Here is a 25,571-nt window from a genome sequence, read left to right on the forward strand (position 1 = left end):
TCAGGGCCAAAAAGTGGAAAGTTGTTGACTGGCCAAGTCAGTCTCCAGATTTAAATCCTATAGAACATGCATTTCATTTGCTCAAGAGGAGACTTAGGGCAAAACATCCTAAAAAAACAACAACAGTCGCTGCAACATAGCATTACCAGAGAAGATACCCAGCGTCTGGTTGGGTCAATGGGTCACAGACTTTTGCACTTTTGCATACAAAGGATTGGGGACCAAATACTAAACATGAGTGCTTAATTTAGACATTTGATAATGCAAAAGAAGGAAAAATGCTTGGGCACCAAAATGGCTAGAGCCAGCCCTGATTAACAGAACCTTTATCGAGCGCACAACATCACATTAATGCCCATAGGAAGAATGAGAATAGAGTATCAACAAAATAACCAATTTAACACAATTTAAAACAACATACGTCTGTAAGTTTTAACCATACGTTAACGTGCGTCAAGGACAACGCGGGAGAATGATGCCCGTGATGGGCCTAAGCCAAAACTCAAAGAATATCTCGCTGTCCCTCTCCTTAAATATCATTCCCAACAAAGGACAAGGTGTTAGATACATTACAATAGCAAAGGAATTGACAAATGGTGAAAGCTGAAAAATCTGAAACATAGTCAAAACCTTAGACTTGCCAAAATCAAGCACTGATGAGCTCAGCAATCGCAAATGGCTGAGGCTTCACTGCAAGATGCAAACCACTAGTTATTCTTAAAAAGGATAGTCAGGTTACAGTTTGCTAAGAAGTACCTAAAAAGCCTGCAGAGGTGTGGAAAAAAGTCTTGTGGACAGATAAGATGAATATTATCAGAGTGATTGCAAGAGGAAAGTTTGGAGAAAAAAGGATCTGCCCAAGGTTTACAGCATACCATCTCATCTGTGAAACATGGTGGAGGGGATGCTATGGTTTGGGCATGTATAGCTGCCACTAGAACTTGCTAACTTATCATAATTGATGATGTTACTGCTGACAGCAGCAGCAGAATGTATTCTGAAGTGTACAGAAATATCTTGTCTGGTCGAGTAAAAGCAATGCTTCCAAATTCATTGGATGGCGCTTCATCATACAGTAAGACAATGACCCAAAACATACTGCCATTGGAGCTAGGGAGATTTTCAGGGCGAAAAAGTGGAAAGTTCTTGACTGGCCATGTCAATGTTTGGATTTAAATCCTATTGAACATGCATTTCATTATCTGATGGTAAGATTTTGGGCAAAAAGACCTGGCAAAAAGATGGCTGGCCTGGCAGAATATCACCAGAGAAGATACCCAGCACCTGGTGGGGTCAATGGGTCCCAGACGGTTATTGCATACAAAGTATTGTCGACCAAATACTAAATATGAGTGCATAATTTCGACCATGTATACCAATACTAGACAAAAGAAAAGAAAAGAATCTAGCAAAAGCAAACTATGTTCTGACAGGGTTTGACTCATCTAATACGACATCAGATCTGGATAGGTTCCTTGATTTCCTCTGAAAGGTGACATAGGCTTGAAAACATGTACACAACATCAAGAAGAAACCATTGATTAAAGCCAAATCAATTGACAGAGGCATGGCAGAAAATGTGTGTTGTCTCTTTAAAAGAAATGTTAAAAATCTCTTTGTTTTCCCTGAATGAAACAAAGCACAGGTGTTTAAAAGGCCAGCCCCACCCCTGATTACAATGATCCACACATGGAGACAGCCAAAGCAACATAGATCAATAAGACATCCCACATGTCACACCAGAATGTGTGTTGGCAAGAGTGTGCCCTTATAGCCAGGATCCACTCTCTGGTCACATCTCCCTGATGTTGGTTATGAAGAACTTTATCAAACGTTTGGATTTGAAATTAAACAATTACTACAAGGTTAAAGTAGAGATTCTCAGCTTTTATTTGATGGTATTTGTATACACATTGGTTTCACCATTTAGAAATTACCCCACTTTTATGCATAATCCCCCTATTTCAGTGTACCCAAAAGTAATGGGACAGACTTATCAAATGTCTAAATGAAGCAGTCATGTTTAGTATTTAGTGGACAATCCACTAGTATTTAGTGGACAATAACTGCCTGAAGTCTGCAACCCACTAACCCCACCAGACGCTGGGCATCTTCTTTGGTGATGCTCTGCTAGGCCTGTACTGCAGCCATCTTTAGTTGTTGTTTGTTTTGAGGTCTTTTTGCCTAAATTCTTATCATTAGGGAAATGTAATGCATGTTCAATTGAATTTTAATCTGAAGATTGACTTGGCCAATCAAGATCTTTCCACTAGTTGCTATGGCAGTGTTTTGGGTCATTGTTTTATTGTATGGTGTGGCTCCATCCAATGCATTTGGAGGCATTTGCTTGCACTCAAGCAGACAAGATGTTTCTGTGCACTTCAGAATACATTCTGCTGCTGCCGTCAGCAGGTACAATCATCAATTAAGACAAGTTAGCAAGTTCTAATGGCCACTATACATGCCCACACCTAACACCCCCTGCACCATGTTTCACAGATGAGGTGGTATGCTGTAGATCTTGGGCAGATCCTTTTTTCTCCAAACTTTTGTCACTCTAGTCCATGATAATATTCATCTCATCTGTCCACAATATCTTTTACGAGACCTCTGCAGGCTTTTTAGGGACTCTTTTTTAGCAAACTGTGACCATCCTTTTTGATGATAACTAGTGGTTTTTGATGATAAATGTGTCTTCCTCTTAGTTATAAACAAACCAGAATTAAATGCATAGGTCTATGTATGTATGGATGGATGGATGTTCTCATTGGAACAGCTGGAAGACTTTCTCTGCATCCCCGAAAAAACACATGTACGCAAGCACGCACAAACGCACGCACGCACGCACGCACGCACGCACGCACGCACGTAGGATTCTATCAGAGACAATCTAACGCCCCGTGAGAATCATAGGCTGAGGTGTAGCCAGCTACAACAACACAACTACAGTACACTTTTCAACCTAACGCCCCATGAGAATCATAGGCTGAGGTGTACCCAGCTACAACAACACAACTACAGTACACTTCAGACAGTCAGAGAGTGAAGAGTGGAAAGGATGAAATGGTGCGCTTGTAGCATCCCTTTATTGGGACAGGTGATAGGCGTTGCTATCACTTGCAAGTGTGTACGAGGTGTGATTCTGTGAATCAAGATGTAAGTACAGTGCTCTCGGAAAGTATTCAGACCCCTTCACTTTTTCCACATTTTGTGATGTTACAGCCTTTTTCCTCATCAATCTACACACAATACCTCATAATGACAAAGCAAAAACAGGTTTTTAGAAATTGTTGCTAATTTATTCAAAATAAAAAACTGAAATATCACCTTTACATACGTATTCAGACCCTTTACGTTTTTTGTTGAAGCACCTTTGTCATTATTGCGTATTGTGTGTAGATTAATGAGGAAAAAAATTAATTTCATCTATTTTTGAATAAGGCTGTAACATAACATAATACGGAAAAAGTGAAGGGGTCTGAATACTTTCAGAATGCAGTGTATGTGCCTGTTATAGTCCCATTGTGTGATTGGTGTGTCTACTGATTTCTGGCACAGGCCTTAACTGATCCAACAAGTTCACCAATCATCAATGGTGTGATATGAAGTTGATGGATTTTAATGTTACATGCTACACCAGTGCGTGTGTAAAGTGTTGACATTGCGCGGCTGCTGCAGCAGCAACGCAAAATGATTCTTGGAGTGCTGGTATCAATGCTTTTTGGACGCTTAAAAACATATTCAATTAGTTTCATAGTATGGTAAAGTAATAGAAACATAGATTATAGAAATACATACATATAGTGGTACCTGTATGAAAAACAAAGTGATTGTCCTCGTTTATATTTGGAGGTAGAGGACAAACCCCAACTCTAAGATATTCAGACTTGACAAGACTCTCAACATAAAACAATGTACAGAATCCATAAATTAGAAGTTCCTTGCAGAAACAGACTGGGAGGCTATTTCTTCTGCATCCACACGTGCAACTGGTCACGTTTCTGGTGTAAGAGTAAATACTGCCATCTAGGGTTTAGAGATGGTTAACAGGAAATGGATACATTATTTTACGGATGTACTTCAGGCCTACGTTTGAGTAATTTAGCAGAAGCTCTTATCCAGAGCGACTTAAAATAAATAGCTACATCACGGTCATCACAAGTAAGACTTTCTATAATAATAAATGCCACAAGCAGTCACAGTGGTAGAGAAAGGAAGTCAATTTAATTTAATGTTCAACTTAATTTATTGAACTTAAGACAACTATATAAATTGATTTGCTATGTATCCCTAAATAGCGGCCAATTGTGTTGAGGGTTCCAGGCTAACGGTGTCGGCATGTGCAGTCCCCTGTCTTATCTCTGCATCCCCACACGCTCTCAGCCAGGGCCACATCAACAAGGCTTTTGACAGAAAGGCTCGTCCCCTGGTTTGCCTGATTGTCTACCAGCTGAGCCATCAGAGGAGTCGCTCTCAACAAGAACATGAGGGTTGGGGCATATCTGGAGCCATCGATCATCTGAAATTAAAAAAGTAACATCAGAGGGGAGTGCAAGGTGAGACAAGAATTGGACAAATTCAACTGAGAGTTGAAGGTCATGGACTAAATGCTATAGTAAAGCTAGCAACAATCACCTTCATCTACTTAGTCTATAGGTTCTCTACCATCTCTCTAATCGTCACCATGCTCACCTTCTTCAATGTCTCCCTCTCCTGTTCTAGCTTCTCTTTTTCCAGACTCTGTTTCGCTCTTTCTTCAGCCACCATCACCAGGGCCTCTCTCCTCTTGATGGCCTCTATCTCTTTTTCCATCTGTTTCTTATCCTTTTTAAATGTCTCCTTCTCCTTCCACATCTTGAGCATTTCTCGCTCCACATCCTGCCCGTCTCTTTTGATTTTCATCCACTCCTTCTTTATCATTTGCAACTCTGCTCCGACCTTCTCTGTCTTTCTAAGCATCTCCATTGAGGTCTCCTTTTCCTCCTCTAGCGTCTCCTTTTCCTGGCTCAGTTTAAGTCTTTCTTCGGCCTCCATCACCAGGGCCTCTCTCCTCTTGACTGCCTCCATTTCTTTTTCCATCTGTTTCTTGGCCTTGAGAAATGTCTCCTTCTCCTTCCACATCCCGAGCATTTCTTGCTCCACCTTCTGCCCGTCTCTTTTGATTTTCATCCACTCCTTCTTTATCATTTGCAACTCTGCTCCGACCTTCTCTGTCTTTCTAAGCATCTCCTTTGAGGTCTCCATCTCCTGCTCTTCCTTCTCTTTTTCCTTGCTCAGCTTAAGTCTTTCTTCGGCCTCCATCACCAGGGCCTCTCTCCTCTTGACTGCCACCATATTTTTCTCCATCTCTTTCTCCATCTGTTTCTTGGCCTTGAGAAATGTCTCCTTCTCCTTCCACATCCTGAGCATTTCTTGCTCCACCTTCTGTCAGTCTCTTTGGATTTTCACACTCTCCTTCCTCATCATATTTAACTCTGCCTCTGCCTTCTCAGCCTTTCTAAGTATCTCCTTTGAGGACTCCTTCTCTTTCTCAATCTCCATCATGAGGATCTTGATCCCACTGTCCATCTCCTCCCTCTCCCTATTGAACTCATTCCTGTCCTCCTGCAGTCTTTCTGCCTTTCTGGCCAGGATCTCCTCCTCCCTCTGCCTAACTTTTTGGTCCCTTCTCTTTTGTTTCTCATATTCCTCTATCTTTTTCTCAAACTCTGCCTTCTCTGTCTTAATCCTCTCATGCTCCTTCCTAATATCCTCAATACTCATATATATTTTCACCTCCATTGTTTTTATGCACCTACAGTAGATAGAACACAAACAAAAATGATTGAAATAATCTCCACACACCCATACTATAATGCAACAGGAATGTCAGAAAGATTCCCCAAATGAGAAAGGGATAACAATCTTTGAGTTTGCCCTACTGAATCAGTCAACAAATACCAGTACACCGATTGGCAGCAAAGAAATGTTATTATCTATAATGTGCGTTCGGCTGGCGTCATAATGGGTTTGGAATGACTATCATGGTAATTCACTGCCTAACAACTCTTATCAGCGTTCGATGCAATGGTTCGAAGTGACTTGGTCCTGTCAGAGGCCTATGTTAGAGTCAGCAAAAGCTTCCAGTGTGGGTTGGCTGGCTATGTTTGTTGACACGCCTTGAAATATAGCCTACAATTGTGGCCAACAGGTCAAATATCAGTGGCCATATAATGGGCACATTTTATTAACTGGAATCGGCCTGGTACAGGTAGGAGCCTATAGGCTAATAAGCAGAGGACCTCGGCAAAATTAAAATAGCCCTAATTCAATTCATGCATTTAGGTCTCTCATAATAATAATAAAAAATATATTTGATTTGGAATGTGTTTTTCATTTGTAGCCGACAATTTCAAAGCCTGTGCAGTTGAGTGCAATAGACACACAAACAAAAACACAAACAAAACACTAACAACAACAAGAGGACAGGACCTAAAGGAAGGCCTTTCTAAAGATGTGAGTTTTTAGGCATATAGAAATATCCAACGCTGAATTCGACTTAATGGGAATATCATCTCCTAGTGACAGATATCTCTCAGTGACATTTTTACGCGTCCCTTGTCCAAATGCTGTAAAGGTAGTCGGCCTATGCAGTCTCAAGTATTTACAAATACAAGTGTTATAAAACTATACTATATGTCAACTATACTACATCTCTGGCCTACATTAGCCGACCTCAGTCAGTAGGCTGTGTATAAGCGCCGAATCTTCCGGTTATAATCTCTTTATATCTCACTCTGGTAATACTGATTGCACAGGTTCAGGTTGCGTCTTAGCTCGTTATGCCACTAAACTAAAAGTTCAAGAACTTTGTGTATTATTGCAGAACATTCTCAATTCTGTGTACATATTAACGTCATAATGATACCAATAGCAACGCATTTTGGGTGGAATCCTAACTCCAAATCCGCGCGCGTAAATCTTGCATTCATGTCAATGGGAAATTGATTCGATTTACACGCGGAACTCGAGTTAGGATTCCACTGCAATACACATTTAAGTTTAAGTTCATTTGAATTTATAGTGCATTTTACCCACAATATACGGCTTACACAAAAGTAGCCTACAAGACAAATACAACATTTGAAAAAACATATTGCATAGAATCAAATTTGGGGATATACAGGGTTTTTTTCTTTATAAAGTACATTACAAATACGAAACAATTATTAGTCATATTTTTTATTAGTAAACACCCTGTGTAAGGCCCGTTAGCAGCTCCGCCAAGTGAGTTAACTCTCTTGATGTTGTGGCTAGCGCGGCCGGTTTGTAAGCGGAAGGTTGCGAGTTCGATACCCGCTTAAGGCAAGCTACTCTGCCCCGCCGTTCGTTACATTGGTGTTAGAAGTGGGATGGCGCCCGTGAGGCCATCGGAGAGGCGTGTCCACGTGAGAGACTCGTATAGTGAAGCGTGAGGGCACGCTTGTAGTGTATTCTGCTCTGACCAGAAGAAGGCCTGATGGGTCAGGCCCTTGGAATGTTGCAGCATGCAGTTGACCTCTGTAGATTGGGGGGATGGTAAAGGAGGGATAGTGGTGGGAGTAGTCTTAATTAGTTAAGGCTGTGAACAACACCATAAGGTATAGCCTTATTTGGTGAAGACCGTAAACATCACCATCGTATAGGTTGAAAATGTTTAGAGTAACGTGGACCTGGGAATTCCATGCCCAAATCTGGAAGACAAAGCAGGCTGTTTTGTATAAAAGACTGAACGGCTGGACTAGATAGGGGGGGACATTATTGACTGGACAGGAGCCCCCCACATCTGGCCGTGGATTGTAATGATGAAGTTATGATTAATTAAAGACGATTAAACTGACTCATCCGGACCTCTGCAGCTTCCTTTCTTCATCTAAGTTTATTTACTACACGCTCTCCCGAACGGAGGGGATTGTGTAACGACCCTGTGTAAGGCCCGTTAGCAGCTCTGCCAAGTGAGTTAACTCTCTTGGTGTTGTGGCTAGCGCGGCCGGTTTGTAAGCGGAAGGTTGCGAGTTGGATACCCGCTTAAGGCAAGCTACTCTGCCCCGCCGTTCGTTACAATAATAAGTATTTTATATTTAATACAAAATAGATTAAATGGTGAAATTGGTGTGTATAAATATAATAAACTTGACTCATAATCCGTATAGTGCTGTTTTTGGAGTAATTACTAATTACTAGTAATTACTAGTGTGTGCGGACTGCGCTCTCTGTCCCGTCTTTCTGCTGTGGGGCAGCGGAGCACTCTGCCCCATCGTTGCGAGGGGAACAACGTGAGCGTGATTGGCTTAAGCAGGGAAAACCTCACGCAAATTATATTGGGTATGAATTCTGCCTAGCAACAGGTGGCGAAAAACTATTAAACGCTAATGTCGTTAACGTGGTCTGACATGACAGGAAATAATCACAAAGCAATTCAGTTCATCTACTGTACGTCTATCGCTAATGCTAGCTAGCTAAAGTTTTCACAATGAATCGTGTAGATTATTTGTTGACCATGCGGTTTAGTACATTGCCTTTGGAAGAGAAGTTGGAGATAAAACGTTTGGGGCCAACAGGAATGGTTTGACAAAAAGAGATGGCTAACCGCTACCACCTCGAAACATGCGCTGTTCTGTTTCCCATGTATGATTTTTGGTGGAGACTATTTGGGCATCGGCTGGATTCAAAGACATTATACATCTGTCAGAACAGAACAGACACCAGCGACTGAACGGCCTTGACATGCTTTCCATTGAAAATGCATTGATCCAGGGACAGATGGATTTCAACAGTAAAGTCATCGAGAGGTTTGCTGAAGCAACGAACCGCCGCGCTACTTTCCTATTCAAGTGTGCAGGTCTGTTTGGACATGTATGACAAATGGACAATGCGCCGTTCACTGTAGACTATATTGCTTTTGTTTTGTAGTCATTTTAAACGTTATACTAGCTGTGATATAAAGTGGAGGACTAAATGTTACGTATAGGCCTAATATCTAGACCGTTGATGGGCACACTTGTTACTTGTCGCTTTCAGAACCCTGGACTGGGCTCCGGCTGTATATTCATATAGTTCCGTTAATTAGCCTAGCCTACTTTCCGTGATTTAATGTGACTTTTGTAGTGTGTTATAGCCTCTGCACTGATGCTATTTATTTCACATTTAAAATAATACAATTGATAAAACCTGATTAAACTTTCCTACAAGTTAACGATGTGCCGAATGCTTGTATTTTGATTAAACATGCAAGTTATTGAAGACACGTGTCTGTCTAATCTTTTTACTTTGTTGCAGTATAGGCCACCTCAATGTAGCGTTCTGTGTCGCGCTGAAGCGTATGAAGTGTATTCAGTTATGGGGTTTACTGTACATACTTTTTCTCTGCACTGTTCCTGCTGCAGAGGATGCGTAAACGATTTTCCCATGTTGTTTTTTGGTTGTGGTCTGTGTTTATACATTTAGGCTATTAGTTGTATCCTACTTTTCAGTTTTACAAGTCAAATCTTATGACAGATGAGATGGCACTTCAACCGATAAAATGCAGGTACATTTTGACTACTGCTGCACTACGATACCCATAGATAGACCCAATACATTGGTAACTGCACTACTTATACAGCTCATATACTGCTTATACTGTTCATACTGCATTCTATATTTATTCTGCTTATAATGTTACTGTTAATACATATATTGCTTATTGTGGGAAAACGTGTTCTTTATTTGAAGAGAAGACAAACTACTTCTTACTTTTAGCTATTTATTTATATGTCAAAATTCTAGACTTGTACAAGGACCACTTTTGGCGAAGAAAATCACAGTCAGCAAGCTGTTAATCTGTAACCAACCTTCCAAAAATGGATGCATTCAAACAGTCAAACAAGGCATTTTACAGTAAACAGAATGATTGTGATTGGCTATTTGGTTGGGGAGGAGCCGCGGTTTAGACTTGGCTCTCCTCTCGTTGGTGCTTTAGGCTGGTCCTGGTCCTGACACTCGATCCGTTCCAGGTAGAGATATCGCCGGTCCGTTCCCTCTGGGGAACGAGTTGACCTGCTGAAGAAAACATACACCTACTCTGATTTGTCCTAGCCTAGTATTTTTCCATTACATCATTCTTATGTTATGTGTGTGTTGGAGCATCTATCTTGATGACCTGACCCTTACCTCTTCATGTATTAATCCAAGTACCATGGAACTAATGCTTGATTCATCTCATTTAATGCTTGATTCATCTCAACAGGCCATCACATTAGTAAATTTCAGATGATTAAAAAACATATAAATTCAATTGATTTGCATATGGAATATCAAATACAATTAGTAAATTTAATCACCCTAAATAAAGAACTGAATAGCTTTATTTACTTGTCTGCTATTGAGCATTATGATGCAACTGTTTTTATAAAAATAATTTCTAACAAAACCCCCCTTTCACACCTTTTAAGGTGTGAACCAAAAATAATTTGTTTTTTATAAAAAATTCTCAACAAAACCCTCCTTTCACACCCCTTAAGGTGTGAACTAAACCTTTACCACAGGAGTCTTGGGTGTTGCGGTCTCAGGCTCTGCCTCCACCTGCCGTACCTGGTTAGACAAAACTCGAGACAAGTTAGTCAATGCATTCATGTAGTCATTGCAATTTATGTGCCAAATGTCTAAGGACGGCAGGTGGCCTCCATGTCTTGGAGGACCTGGCATTTGAGCGACCTGTCAACAACTCATGGGGCGTTAGATGTGTTTTGCTATTTGATGAGTTCCTCATTAACATCAGTGCTAGGGGAAGTGCATCTAGCCAATGTCAATCTGGTGTCGTGGCATACTGGTTGGGAATGAGTTCATCCCTTAGCCATTTTACTTCAGTGCTGGCCGTCTCTTTTTTTTATAGGGAGTGGCTTCCACCCATTTAGTGAGCCTATCCACCATTACCAGTAGGTATCTGTAGCCTTTCACTCTGTTGTCTGCACCCATATCTGATGTCCTTGAATGGTGCGTCTGGTACTGGGAACTTTCCCATGGGACACTTGTAGACCATCTTTGGGTCGTGGTCATTGCATGTGTCACATTCTGTCACATAGTTTTCCACCATGCTGGTCATGTGTGGATGAATTTTGATTTTAATCAAATTAGTGTCAATCAGCGGCCTGTATAGATGGGGTCAAGCAGTAGTTCCAAAACTTGAACACTATATGGAGCTATTCAGTAGTTATCTAACTTAAACACTAGAGGGGGCTAATCAGTAACTGCTGAACATGAACATTAATTGGAGCTAAATCCTTAATTACTGAACTTGAACACTAGTTGGAGCTAATCAATAATTGCTAAACATAAACATTAAATGGAGCTAGTCAATGAAGCTAGCCAATAGTTGCTAAATTTGAAAACGAGATGAAGTCAATCAATAGTTACTAAATTTGAACACTAGATGGAGCCAAACAGTAGTTACTAAATTTGAACACTAGATGGAGCCAAACAATAGTTACTAAATTTGAACACTAGATGGAGCCAAACAATAGTTACTAAATTTGAACACTAGATGGAGCCAAACAATAGTTACTAAATTTGAACAGTAGATGGAGCCAATCAGTAGCTTAGCCAATAGATGCTAAATATGAAAACAAGATGGAGCCAAAACAGTAGCTTAGCCAATAGATGCTAAATATGAAAACAAGATGGAGCCAAAACAGTAGCTTCTAAGCTTGAACATTAAATGGATTCAACCACTAGTTACTCCATTTTAAGGAAGTAACGAGACAAAGAAAACTTTTCAGGGTGGGGCCGGCCTCCCACTTACTGAACAACCACAACAACAGTAGAGTCAACAACTACTAGAGACAACAACAACTCTCGCACAATTTCTATAACAGTTTACACCAATATGTCACTTTCTTTTACTTTCAAACACAATTACTCTCCAAACTCTCTCACCTCCCTCAGCTTCAATGCTTTACCTATTTACACAACCTGGCTATACGCTCTCTACTCATAACAAGATTCTAACACACAACAAAATTTACAGGACTTTAACCTGAGGGATTTTAACCCAAACAAAAGAATTTACGGGCCTCTCACCCGAGGGATTTTAACCCAAATAAAAGAAAACAATTTACAGGCCTTCCACCTGAGGGATTTTAACCCAAATAAAAGAAAACGATTTACAGGCCTTCCACCTGAGGGATTTTAACCCAAATAAAAGAAAACGATTTACAGGCCTTCCACCTGAGGGATTTTAACCCAAATAAAAGAAAACGATTTACAGGCCTTCCACCTGAGGGATTTTAACCCAAATAAAAGAAAACGATTTACAGGCCTTCCACCTGAGGGATTTTAACCCAAATAAAAGAAAACAATTTACAGGCCTTCCACCTGAGGGATTTTAACCCAAATAAAAGAAAACAATTTACAGGCCTTCCACCTGAGGGATTTTAACCCAAATAAAAGAAAACAATTTACAGGCCTTTCACCTGAGGGATTTTAACCCAAATGAAAGAAAACAATTTACAGGCCTTTCACCTGAGGGATTTTAACCCAAATAAAAGAAAACAATTTACCCAAATAAAAGAGAATTTTTGACATATATTGCTTTGATTGTTACATTTTCATTACCGGTTTCATTACGTATACATAGATTTCTAAATTTGGTAGTTGGTTTACTCTTACCTCCTCCACACTCACAGTCTACAGTATTCAAAGTTAACTATGCAGAATTCGGTTTATAACAACAGGTTTCTGCTTACCTTTTTGTTTTTGGCCAGCCTCTGTGAGTGTTGAGGGGTTACAAGAAAACAACTCCGTCTGGCTTCCGTCTCCCGGACTTCGCCGTCAGTTCAATTCGGTCCAATTTCTTCTCTTCAAATCACGTCGGGACGTCACCAAATTTGTAAGAAAACGTGTTCTTTATTTGAAGGAGAAGACAAACTACTTCTTAATTTTAGCTATTTATTTATATGTCAAAATTCTAGACTTGTACAAGGACCACTTTTGGCGAAGAAAATCACAGTCAGCAAGCTGTTAATCTGTAACCAACCTTCCAAAAATGGATGCATTCAAACAGTCAAACAAGGCATTTTACAGTAAACAGAATGATTGTGATTGGCTATTTGGTTGGGGAGGAGCCGCGGTTTAGACTTGGCTCTCCTCTCGTTGGTGCTTTAGGCTGGTCCTGGTCCTGGTCCCAGCCCCTGACACTCGATCCGTTCCAGGTAGAGATATCGCCAGTCCGTTCCCTCTGGGGAACGAGTTGACCTGCTGAAGAAAACATACACCTACTCTGATTTGTCCTAGCCTAGTATTTTTCCATTACATCATTCTTATGTTATGTGTGTGTTGGAGCATCTATCTTGATGACCTAACCCTTACCTCTTCATGTATTTAAATTTCAGATAATTAAAAAACATATAAATTCAATTGATTTGCATATGGAATATCAAATACAATTAGTAAATTTAATCACCCTAAATAAAGAACTGAATAGCTTTATTTACTTGTCTGCTATTGAGCATTATGATGCAACTGTTTTTATAAAAATAATTTCTAACATTATACTGCACTACTTATACTGCTCATATACTGCTTATACTGCTCATATACTGCTTATACTGCACTACTTATACTGCTCATATATTGCTTATACTGCTCTACCTGTATATATTGTTCACATTGCACTTTTCTGCTTTTTTGCACTTCTGGTTAGACGCTAACTGCATTTCGTTGTCTCTGTACTTGTACTCTGCACAATGACAATAAAGTTGAATCTAATCTAACACCTATTTATTGTCATGTTTTGATGGCATGTTGTTCATTCTCATGTTATGATTTAGTTTGTGATTATACACACGTTTTTAGCGTGATGATAGAGACCCACTACCAGACGAGTACAAAACATACACAAGTCACTGCAGACGACAGACAACAACTGTCTCTATACAACTAGTCCTGGACCTCCACTAATAGACAGATACAAAGAGAGCAGCATACAGTAGCAGCAGAGCCCAGAGGTGAGGCGAGGCAAGGCAAGGCAAGTTTATTTATATAGCACATTTCATACACAGAGGCAATTCAAAGTGCTTTACGTAAAATAGATAAAAAGGAAAGCATGAAAAAAAAATTAGAATAAAAACGCATAAAAGACATAAAAAAAAGAATAAATGTCACAGTGCATTTTAGGGTCACAGTGCAATTATTAGCGCCAATTTAGTTTCAATTTAAGGCAAAAGCGAAGCCCTTTTTTTTTTTAAGCCCATTTTTGAAAGTAGCCAGTGTTGGGGCTGATCCTAGATCTATGTGTAACATAATAACTGAGAGACCTGCAGCAGGGCAGGTCCTCATCACTGGCTGTCTGCTTTGAGCTGGTTGTCGTTGGACTCCTGGCAGCGGAACAGCAGCTTGAGTTTGATGGGCCGTATGGGCATCAGAGTGTTCTGTAGGTCCATCTCAATGGGGATCTGGTGAGAGTTGACACACAGTTAAAGTATGAAGGAACGAGTAAAACAGATGTCAGCGTTACACTATGAATGTTACCTAACACAGTGTCACTGTTACGTTCGGGTAGCATTGCACTATAAATTCAAATAAACTCAAACTCCTGGACAACCTCTCTTGGGTCGACATACATTAAAATGGCCCTATGAAGTCTCGAGGGAGTTTTGCAGAAATACAAATAGCTTTTTTTTAAATCTCACACTTCCATCATTTAGTAGGTAGCCTATACTGAGGATGATTGGCGCCTAGTACTGAAAAATGCAATCTGGGAAATTAAATGGGGAGTACATACTCATGCAGTACGCAAGTACAGAATTGTAGTATGGGGGTTCAAACCCGGGTCTCCCATGTGGAAGACACAAACGCTACTATTAAGCCAAGAGGACATCCTCAAGGTCTGAGGGCGACACTTCAGTTTACATGTCTCAGGCAGGGCTACCTCATCACGCGAGTGTGATTCCAAAATCACCTCTGCTACATATAGAAACGCAACAAAGTCATAGGTACAAAATTATATTTACAATCATTGTATCATTATTTTGTCTCACCTCTGTCTCTTTGCAGACGGTGAAGTTGAACCTCTGTAGAATCTCCACCATCGCCAGTTTCATCAATACCAGAGCGAATCGCATCCCGATACAGTTCCGTGGGCCCAACCCGAACGGCATGTAGGTGTATGGGTCGATGCTCTCCTTGTTCTCCTTACTGAACCTACACACGGAGAGTTCAGAGGAGGAGGGGTTAAAGAACATATCAATTAAATCACAGTAATATGATGGTTATACATGGTTGAAGAAACCTGTTTGTGTTTGGTCGTCGCATTTAGGTTTGTTTTATGGTTGTTTGTGGAACACTGCTCTTATCGTTGCTGTTGTGATTGATATTGTGGTTGTGGTTAAGATGTGGCCCATTACCTCTCTGGTTTGAACTCCTCTGGGTCTTCCCACACATCGGGGTCACGGTGCAAGGTCCAGATGGGTATCATGACAACCATACCCTTGGGGATGGTGATGCCGCTGATCTCAACAGATTTCTTGGCGACTCTTTCAAGTCGATGGGGTACAACCTGAGAGACTCGTTGATCACGCTGTCTAGATAGTCCATCTGCATCAGAGCCTCGTACTGGATAGGAGCCTGCACAGGGATATTACACTCACATGAGCACTAGTGATTGGTCGTTCACGTAGCCGTAGCCCAGAACTAACTCTTTTTCGTCGCAAATCTGAAGAGCTGTTAGTTTTTTGTGTTTTTTGGGGGGGAAATGAACACAGTACTATACTTATTCTAATCTGCATAGCCTAATTTCATGACACCCGCATACAGAACGCCATTACTTTCAATGTACGTGTGTAATAGTGTCTTGCTTTTTTGTTATACATGAATAAACAAAAAAATCGCTAAATAATGTTATCTTGATAGTTAGAAGAAAATACATTTAGATTCCACTGAACAATGTAAATGATAGATGTACACAAGGATCAATCAGAAGTCAAAATGCCACTAAACTGGGCTGCTTTTAGTGGATTGACTGCTTGGAATACTGAATGTGCTACAGTCTATTATTTCCTATCACAGTCGACAGACTACAAGAAAACTGTCAGGTGGTTCAAATGTGAATAACTTGGTATCCATTCCATTAACTGTGGCCGGGCAGCACCGAACAGCCCAGAGAACATTACCATGGTGCTTTTGAATATTAGGTCCCTATCTGGCAAAACCTTTATTGATCTTATCTCAGAGCGAAAGCTGCACTGTAATGTTTTTATCTGAAACCTGGCTAAACATGAATGCATGTCAGTCTATTAGAAGTGGGGAAAAATATATTTTCACTCTATTATTTATCTAGCCATGTCGCTGAGCAGATGAGAATTTCATGATGAATATGAATATGAATAGTACACCATCAACAGCTTCCTCCTGTGATAATGATTTAGCAACCAGCTTCAACACCAAACTAAGGGCAACTATCGACTCTGTAGCACCAGTCAAACTGAAAAAGGCTGTGGCCAAATTTAAAAGAATTTGCAGAAAGTCTGAGCGGACAAAAACTGCAGGTCCACCTTGATATTCTTCGAGAGCATCTTTCTGTTTTTAATAAGGCAATAAAAAAACGCCAAGACAGACGGGATCATTTCTCAAAATTGATAATGAATCATAACAACTCAAACAGTGCTCTTTTCAACGATTGACAGCCTTATAAATCCCGCCCACAAGACACCTGGTGATCTGCTCTCCACCTACAAATGTGAGGAATTTGCAACATACTTCTGAGATAAGAGAACCAATATTAGGTGAGGAGGATCACTCAGGCAAGACCTGAAGATGTGTTTGATGACTTGTTACCCCACCTTCCACCACATGGAAGCACTATGAACTCTTTTGCAGTGGTCATACAGAAATGCTCAGCAAAGTGGGGGTCTGTTCATCTGCACCTAAAACTACCATGGTGAAACCCCTCCTGAAGAAAAGTAACTTAGACTCTTCAGTCCTTTGCGATTTTAGGCCAATCTCCAACCTTCCCTTTTTAAGCAAAAAAATAATAATTCTTGAAAAAAAGGTGTTCAAACTGTTAAATAATCTCCTTCTTCCCAACTGTACCTTTGACATGTTCCAATCTGGCTTTTGTGCCGATCATAGCACTGAGATAGCACTATGTTGTTAAGTTATTAACTAGGTTCTTAATGACCTTAGAATTAATTAATTAATGCTGATGCCAAAATGCTCTTTGTCCTTGTCCTGGTCAAACTGTCTGCACACTTAAATACACTACTTACAGTAACACTAAGCACCAGGCAAAAAAACAAGGTGTTACCATTGACTCAGATCTTAATTTTGAAACCCATATCAAGAATGTGACTAAAACATATTTGTATCACTTAAAGAAGAGTAAGTAAGTTTGCCGGAAATCTGCCATCGTGGAGAAATTCTGTCTGAAGTTGTCCAAACAACAACATCCTCCCTAATAATAATATATCCCCCCGAAATGAACTTGCAGTGTTGGACATTAGCTGTTGTGTTTCTACATGCGCACACGATTGGGAGAGGCAGCCACCAGAGAAAGGTCAGTCTACTCCCCTAGAACACCCCTGGCACTCACAACATGTTTATATGCAAACCGAATGTCAGGTAGGACACTGCATTTTAAAAAGCGTGTTTTCCGAACCAAAACAGCGTTCGTAAATGAAATATTTATTCATAAGGGATTTATTATAAGAGATCTTGTTCCCTGATCGCTACCGATTAAAGATAGTCATTACAACCGTTAGGAAGCTTTTAGAACGCTTGAATATTACATGGACCTTTACAGAACACAGCTGTAAAGGTGCAACCTTTCCTCTCCCAGGCTGACACTGAGAGACGAATGCATGCTTGTATTACTAGCAACCTTGATTACTGTAACACTCTCCTGTCTGGTCGACCAAAGAAAGCTCTTGGCAAATGATACAAAATGCAGCAGCACGAGTCAGATGGAGAGCACATATCACACAAGTCTCTGCACTGATTACCTGTTAGTTTTATAATTTATTTTAAGATAATTGTATTAGTTTTGAAATCACTCTATGGTCATGCACACCACTGCATGTCAGACATGCTTTTAAGGTATATACCCTGTAGATCCCTCAGGTCCTCAGGTACTGGCCTTTTAAGTATTCTGAAGATTCCAACAACACCTATCTACTTCCTGTTTCAAATGAATAATACTGGGCAGAAGTCTGCACAGGGATGCTACAGACACATTAGCACACTGCAAAATACTGTCACCTATCTAACCATCTGTAGGAGTCTGCAGTGCACAGGGGTTACACACTCATCAGTACCCTCTAAAACACTGTCACTATCATGTCACTATCACACTGTCACTGTCACTATCACCTGTTCCACATGAATAGTACTATATAGGAGTCTGCAGAGGGGTTACCTTGTTGGGAAACACAGTGTCTATCTCCTCCTGCAGCTTGGTCATGATGTGAGGGTTGGTTGCCAGATTGTAGGCCAGGAAGGACAGAGAGCTACTGGTGGTCTCATAGCCAGCAAAGATGAACATCATTGCCTGGGACAAGATCTCATGGTCACTCAATCCTATGATGATGGGAGAAATGGGGTGGTAGGTGTGTTTGTAGGTATAGGTGTTTGAGGCAGGTACTGTATGTGTGTGTGTTAGATGCTAGTATACAGTGTGTGTGTGTGTGTGTGTGTGTGTATGTGTGTGTGTGTGTGTGTGTGTGTGTGTGTGTGTGTGTGTGTTTAAGGCAGGCACCTTTACTCTGCTCCTCTCCCTTTGAGTTGCTGTCTTTCTGCGAGTCTATCATCAGCTGCAGGAAATCTACCCAACTCTGGAAGCAGGCTTACGTCAGATCAAAATCACATGAGAACTACCAGATGCTACCAAATCTCTACAATTGTATTACACAATACTGGCTGAAGATCGTATATTTGATCAGATATATTTACATACCTTCCTGGTGCTAGCCACGCGATTGGACTTGATCTTCTGAAAGACAGCGTAGAAGAAATCTGTGACCGAGGCAGGGAATAGGGATACCTCCTTGTTTGCCATAACAGGACCCATGAAGGGGAAGAATGCTGGACGGACAGGAAATGCCACGGTTACAAACAGGAACAGGAAATACAATGATACGTGACTCCAATCCTATTCAATGCACAGCCCTGTCCAGAAACAACTCCTAGGCTCTATCCCTAGACACTTCTGTATCCAATCCACTCAGATCTCCAAGTGTCCAGCATTTAGGAACTAGAGGTTGGTTCTGGACAGGGCCCATGTGTTTGTCAAATGAGTAGAGCGCAAACCATTGGCAGTGTGGTTTATGTCAGTCTAATCAATGAAATCAATAGCTTCATTTATTAAGCACAAAATGACTGAAAGTTATATGGGGGCAGTTGTACCGACTGTGAGGAACAGTGGGCTGAAGATGTCAAACTTGAGCATTTTCTTGATGTTGGTCACAAAGGGGTCGGAGGGGTTGTGGAGGGAGTCGATGTCGACACTGAATGAAGTACTGACGACCACATCCATACTGTATGGTCCAAAGAACCTGGAACACAACCACACAATCTCTGACTACCAGAACCACAACCACAAAATTAAAGGGGGAGTTCACTGAAATTACAAATTCATCTTATCGTCTCGGAGATAAATACTCACTCCTTTAGTTCAATGGGCTCATCGTTATCAGCCGTCTTCTTCAGATTGCTGACCAAGTTACCAGAGTGCTGCTTCATGATCCCGAACATCTGAGTTGGGAAGGATACATGGAAAAATATCATGATTGATACGTGGATTAATATGTGCAAAACATATATTAATATCATGTTTGAAACAGGAATTATTTTAATGTTTATATAGCCTGAGAATATACATCCATACAGGATACATTATGTCAAAGAATAAGTGACTCCAAAGATGAACTATTATTCTATACTCTGTCATCTGACCACTGAATTTATCGAAGATAAGATCAAATATACTTTATTGTCCCGGATGAAAATTTGTCTTGGATTAATTAATTAAAGTTGCTGCTTCACACAACAACAAACAACAATGAATACACACTATACACATAGTACAAATCACACACACACTCTCACACACACACACACACACACACACACACACACACACACACACACACGCGCGCGCATCAGAGTTGTTAGTCATTCATTTATTTGTGTTGTATAAAGGAATGAATGAAAGAAGGAGAGGAGAGATGGGACTGTACCTCTTTGATCCGCCCACTGGTGAAGGAGGGAGACAGGACACTGCGGATCCGTCTCCATGCATCATCCTCAGCGATAAACACGGCGTCATACAGAGGCCCTTTGAGATAGATATTCTAGAAAAATAATAATAATTATATACTGCAAGATTAACCTACTATTAATAATGCTATAATAACAATGATATTATCTATTTAAGGAGTCCTTATGTTTTTTTCCCCATACAACAACTTCAATTCAGCGTATTACCCTCCTGTTAGTGAAAAGGGAGTTGCATTCCTTGATGAGGATGGTTTTGATCATGGCTGTGTCCATGATACACAGGATGGGCTGACGGCCATCATAGATCCTACAGACCAGCAAAAACAAAGATAGCCTCAATTCTTCGTGGCATTGATTCCACAAGATGTTGGAAACATTCCTTTGAGATTCTGGTCCATGATGACATGATTGCATCACTCAATTCCTGCAGATTTTTCAGGTTCACTTTCAAGATGTGAATCTCCCGTTCTACCACATCCCAAAGGTGTTCTATTGGATTCAGATCCTGGGAAGGCCACTGAAGAACACTGAACTCATTGTCATGTTCATGAAACCAGTTTAAGACAACTTTTGCTTTGTGACATGGTGCATTATCATGCTGGAAGTAGCCATTAGAAGATGGGTCAATTGTGGCCATGAAGGGATGCACATGGTCAGCAACAATACTCAAATAGGCTGTGGCATTCAAGCGAATATACCGTAGATAGAGACAGACAGACCCATCACAGATCCTGCACTCTTAGAAAAAAAGTGCTACCTAGAACCAAAAAGGGTTCTTCTTCCACTCTCCCTTTGAAGAAACCTTTTGGGTTCCATGTAGAACCCTTTTCCACAGAAGGTTATACAGTACCGTGCGAAAGTAATGGGACAGTGAAGCATTTTTTCTTCTTTTTGGAGTTGAAATGAGAACGTAGAGATTCTCATCTTTTATTTGATGTTATTTGTGTACATATTGGTTTATCATTCAGAAATTACAACATTTTTATGCATAATCCCCCTATTTCAGGCTACACTAAAGTGATGGGACAATTGGCTTGACAGGTGTGTTCGTCAGGTGTGTTCCATCACATAATTTGTGCAGTCTGCTATTGGTGTCTTGTCAACATGAGGACCAAAGAGATGTTATTGAAAGTCAGGGAAGCCATTATGATGCTGAAATATCAGAAAAAAATGAAACATAGCCAAAACCTTAAACCTACCAAAATCAACAGTTTGGAACTTCATTAAAAGGAAAGAAAGCACTGGTGAGCTAAGAAATCGCAAATGGCAAGGAAGACTTCCAGTGGATAACCAAAAAATGCTCACCATAATAAAAAAAAAAAAAAAAAAAAAACTGCCCCATAGATTAGGAACACTCTCCAGGAGGTAGGCGTCAATGAGTCAGAGACTACCATCCGCAGAAGACATCACCAGCAGAACTACAGAGGCTACACTGCAAGGTGCAAACCACTACTTGGCCACAAAAACAGGCTGGCCAGGTTACGGTTTGCTAAAAAGTACCTAAAAGAGCCTGCAGAGTTCTGGAAAAACATGTACCAGAGTGATGGCAAGTGTAAAGTGTGGAGAAAAAAAGGAACTGCCCAATATCCACAGCATCCCACATCATCTGTGAAATATGGGGGAGGGGGTGTTATGGCTTGGGCATGTATGGCTTCCACTGTAACTGGCTCACTTGTCTCCTTTGATGAGGATGAATTCAGAAGTGTTCAGAAACATCTTGTCAGTCCAAGTACAAGTTAATTGCTCCAAACTCATTGGACGGCATTTCACCATACAGCAGGACAATGACCCAAAACATACTGCCATAGCAACTAGGAAATTATTCAGGGCCAAAAAGAGAATCCTATAGAATCCTATAGAACATGCATTTAATTTGCTGAAGAGGAGGGCAAAACATCCTAAAAAAACAAACAACAATCGCTGCAATATAGGTCTGGCAGAGCATTACCAGAGAAGATACCCAGCGTCTGGTTGGGTCAATGGGTCACAGACTTTTGCACTTTTGCATACAAAGGATTGGGGACCAAATACTGAACATGAGTGCTTAATTTGGACATTTGCATAATGCAAAAGAAGAAAAAATGCTTGGCCCATTACTTACGCAGGGCACTGCAAATGGAACCCATAAGAGTTATTCAACCAAAGAATCCTTTTAGAACCCTTTTTTTCTTTATTTTTTTAATTACATTTTTGCCCTTTCAATGACATGGAGGGAAGACACAATCACTTCCGATTTGAATTCTGACATGTCGTGGCTCCTCTTTATTCATGCAGTTTGAGACGTGCTCAGAGGCAATATAGGAGCCTCAACCAATGAGAATCCAGGATGTTGTCAAACATTGGCAACGCACAAGTTGTGTTTGGGACCATACTACAGAATACTTAAAAGCTTAAAACTTAAATCGCTCAATAACAGATTCAAATTATTAATGTGGAAGCATGAAATTGTTGCTTGGGCAGTGTACTTGCATCAAGACAGATCATTTGTCTTGGTGTATGAGACCATTTCGTCGGTTGGATCGTCTGTGTTTGTGAAAATCGCACGGTGTCCGCCTGGTTTAAGAGTGTATACTGTAGACACTGAGAGATATATATATCCATCATAGTTAACAATAACCAGGATCAGTTTAGCAGACTCACCCCCACAGTTTCCCATATTTCTGGAAGCTCTCTGTGTCAAAATTGGTGAAACCACCCTGGGAACAAAAAAATAATAATAAAAAATAGCCAGTTCATAAATGCTTGTCATAAACCTGAACTGTGGCTTAGTCTATGATGGCCCTTTTCCACTACAGACCGGCTCTCACTCCTCTCTTTTCGTTTTCGTTCAAAAGCTTTATTGCCCATTTTTCTGGGTAAAACAATTCATATTCAGCTCCCATGGCTTTCACCACAACAACACACATCATGGATGAGTCTACAATGTTGTTGTTTATGGGCTTAATCTCTACAAACCTTCTTATATCCCATTATCGTCCCGAGGAAAGGGATGGGTTTAGGACTAGGAATGCCTAGTTTTTTTAATATTCCATATGGCCAGTATCCATACCTGGTCAGAATAAATATAAATCAACAATCTGACTTGAAACAAAAGCAAAACGATCAAGTCATAGGTATCGTTGAAACTGTTAGATAACTGTAATTATCAATACTATCATTTGTATGTATTATCACAACTAACTAACTAACAAATAATATTTTTTATTAAAACTTCTTACACTACGATCAGAGAGATGAGTAAGACAAGGAGAGTCCATGTCTCGGTGGAGAAGTACGGAAGGTAACCCATCTTTACAGGTTCAATCGCTTCTTCTGAGTAACCCCGGACACGTCTGCTGAAGTGATTATTTTATCCCGTCATGACACCTGTGTTTCAGATCATGAAACACAGGCGAAAGAGTATGTGAGAGGTGAAGTTGAAGCCATGGCTAGTGAATGATTGAAAGGGGATCCCTGCGCAGAGGGCAACACTCAGTGATGTTATTGTCGGCCTTTATCTTAACATCCTGCTAATAGTTGCTGCCTGTTTGATCCCTATCGGGTTTTAATAGTTTGCAGACCCATTGATTCAAGAAGGACTATGGGGCAAATATTTTTGGCCAAATATTTTCTTTCGAGTAATACTGAATTTTACATATTTGAACTCCTCTAAAAATGTGTTATGTTCTTTACATGTATGCACTTGTTTTATATCATTGGCTCCTAAAAACAGTATTTCAAAATACTAGTTCAAAACACATCACATATTACAGTAATGAAGCAACTGATTAACATGAATACAGTGCTCTTCATAAGTATTGGAAAGAGGAAGCATTTTCTGTTCTTTTAGCTCTACACTTGGATTTGAAATCAAACAATTATTATGGGGTCAAAGTAGAGATTCTCAACTTTAATTCAATGGGTTTTTAAAAAAACATTTGTAAACATACTCCCACTATTTCAGGGCTTCAAAAGTATCATATAATGTCCAAATAAAATACTAATGTTTCGTATTAGGTCAACAATCTGCCTGAAGTCTGCGACCTCACCAGGCACTATCCACTATCCACTATCCGCTATCCACTCATCTTTAGAAAATCATTGACATTTCCACATGGTATTGTGTCATAGACTAGCCTCCCTACAGCAATATTATCTTGACATTGGGATCCTTTGTCCAAACCATATTTCAGGGTGTATGTTTGGTTGCAGGGGCCCAGGCTGTGCTCTCTGACTGCTCCAACTGTAGTAGACCCTGCAGTGAGGAAGAGGTCAACATGCTGCAGTACCGTCAGCCAATCACACACAAGAACCAACAGATCGCCAAGACCTCCATTGCACCATGCACGCACGCACACACACACACACACACACACACACACACACACACATACACACACACACACACACACACACACACAAACACACAAACACTGTCTCAACAGCCCCTTCCTTCACTCTCACTCTCTCTCAATGTAGGTGGGTCAGGCTGCGTATTCAGCCTCTAAGGGGGGTATTGTTGGGATGACTCTACCCATCGCCCGAGACCTGGCACCCATGGACATCCGTGTGGTCACCATCGCACCCAGTCAGTAAACACACACACATACATACGCACTCTTTCACACACTCCTCCCCCCCCCCCCTTCCTCTCCATATCAGACAACCTCTCTCTCCCTCTCCTTAGGTCTGTTCTCCACTCCTCTCCTGGCGGGTTAACCTGAGAAGGTGCGTTCATTCCTGGCCCGCCAAGTGCTCTTCCCCTCGCGCCTGGGAGACCCTGCAGAGTTTGCCCACCTGGTGACATCACTGGTCGAGAACCCCATGATCAATGGAGAGGTCAACAAACTGGATGGAGCTATCCGCAAGCAGCCCTGAGAGAGAGTGAGTGTGTGTGTGTGTGTGTGTGTGTGTGTGTGTGTGTGTGTGTGTGTCTGTGTGTGATCCAAGGTATACCACTGTGACAGCTCCGATGTGTGTGTGCATGTGAGGTGTGTGTTCATGTCTGGTACTCCAAGCTCTGCTGTACTGTACGCTCCATGCAGTTTTGTTTTGTTTTGTAAACTGATCCAGTAATAAACTTCTAATGAGTCTGAGTCTCTCCTCCTCTATGTCTGTGTAAAGTGAGGTCAGTAGGAGCTAATAGGACAAATGAAACAAGAATGAGCCTTATGAGGCAAGTGTACCTTCATTTGTCCTATTAGAAGTGAATAGAACGCCTGGACACAGGAAATGCTAAATGCTAAAGCTCTCATAACATCACACCTGCACCAGTGTATAGCTTTATGTACATGTCATCCACAACATTTGAGTGAAGGGAAAGGGAAGCA

General features: G+C 40.8%; 3 pseudogenes across 3 annotated transcripts in view; all 3 read right to left on the reverse strand.

The window, feature by feature from the left end:
* The window catches only part of LOC310819478 (cytochrome P450 3A27-like), a 35,587-nt pseudogene extending 23,848 nt beyond the window's left edge, over nucleotides 1-11,739 (reverse strand). The window contains exon 1 of the transcript in view: nucleotides 11,735-11,739. The product of the transcript in view is annotated as a cytochrome P450 3A27-like (transcript). The remainder of the gene's footprint in view (nucleotides 1-11,734) is intronic.
* The window catches only part of LOC310819883 (cytochrome P450 3A27-like), a 181,615-nt pseudogene extending 158,657 nt beyond the window's left edge, over nucleotides 1-22,958 (reverse strand). The window contains exon 1 of the transcript XR_014555118.1: nucleotides 22,903-22,958. The product of XR_014555118.1 is annotated as a cytochrome P450 3A27-like (transcript). The remainder of the gene's footprint in view (nucleotides 1-22,902) is intronic.
* On the reverse strand, nucleotides 11,955-20,571 carry LOC310819479 (cytochrome P450 3A27-like; annotated as a pseudogene). Its single transcript has 8 exons — nucleotides 20,470-20,571; nucleotides 20,223-20,336; nucleotides 19,649-19,737; nucleotides 19,406-19,538; nucleotides 18,404-18,550; nucleotides 15,399-15,618; nucleotides 15,033-15,195; nucleotides 11,955-11,999 (listed from the first exon to the last, which is right to left on the reverse strand). The product of its transcript is annotated as a cytochrome P450 3A27-like (transcript).
* Nucleotides 22,959-25,571: the final 2,613 nt, after the last annotated feature.

This window comes from Argentina silus, assembly GCF_951799395.1.
Source record: "Argentina silus genome assembly, chromosome: 19".
NCBI classification, from domain to species: Eukaryota; Metazoa; Chordata; class Actinopteri; order Argentiniformes; family Argentinidae; genus Argentina; species Argentina silus.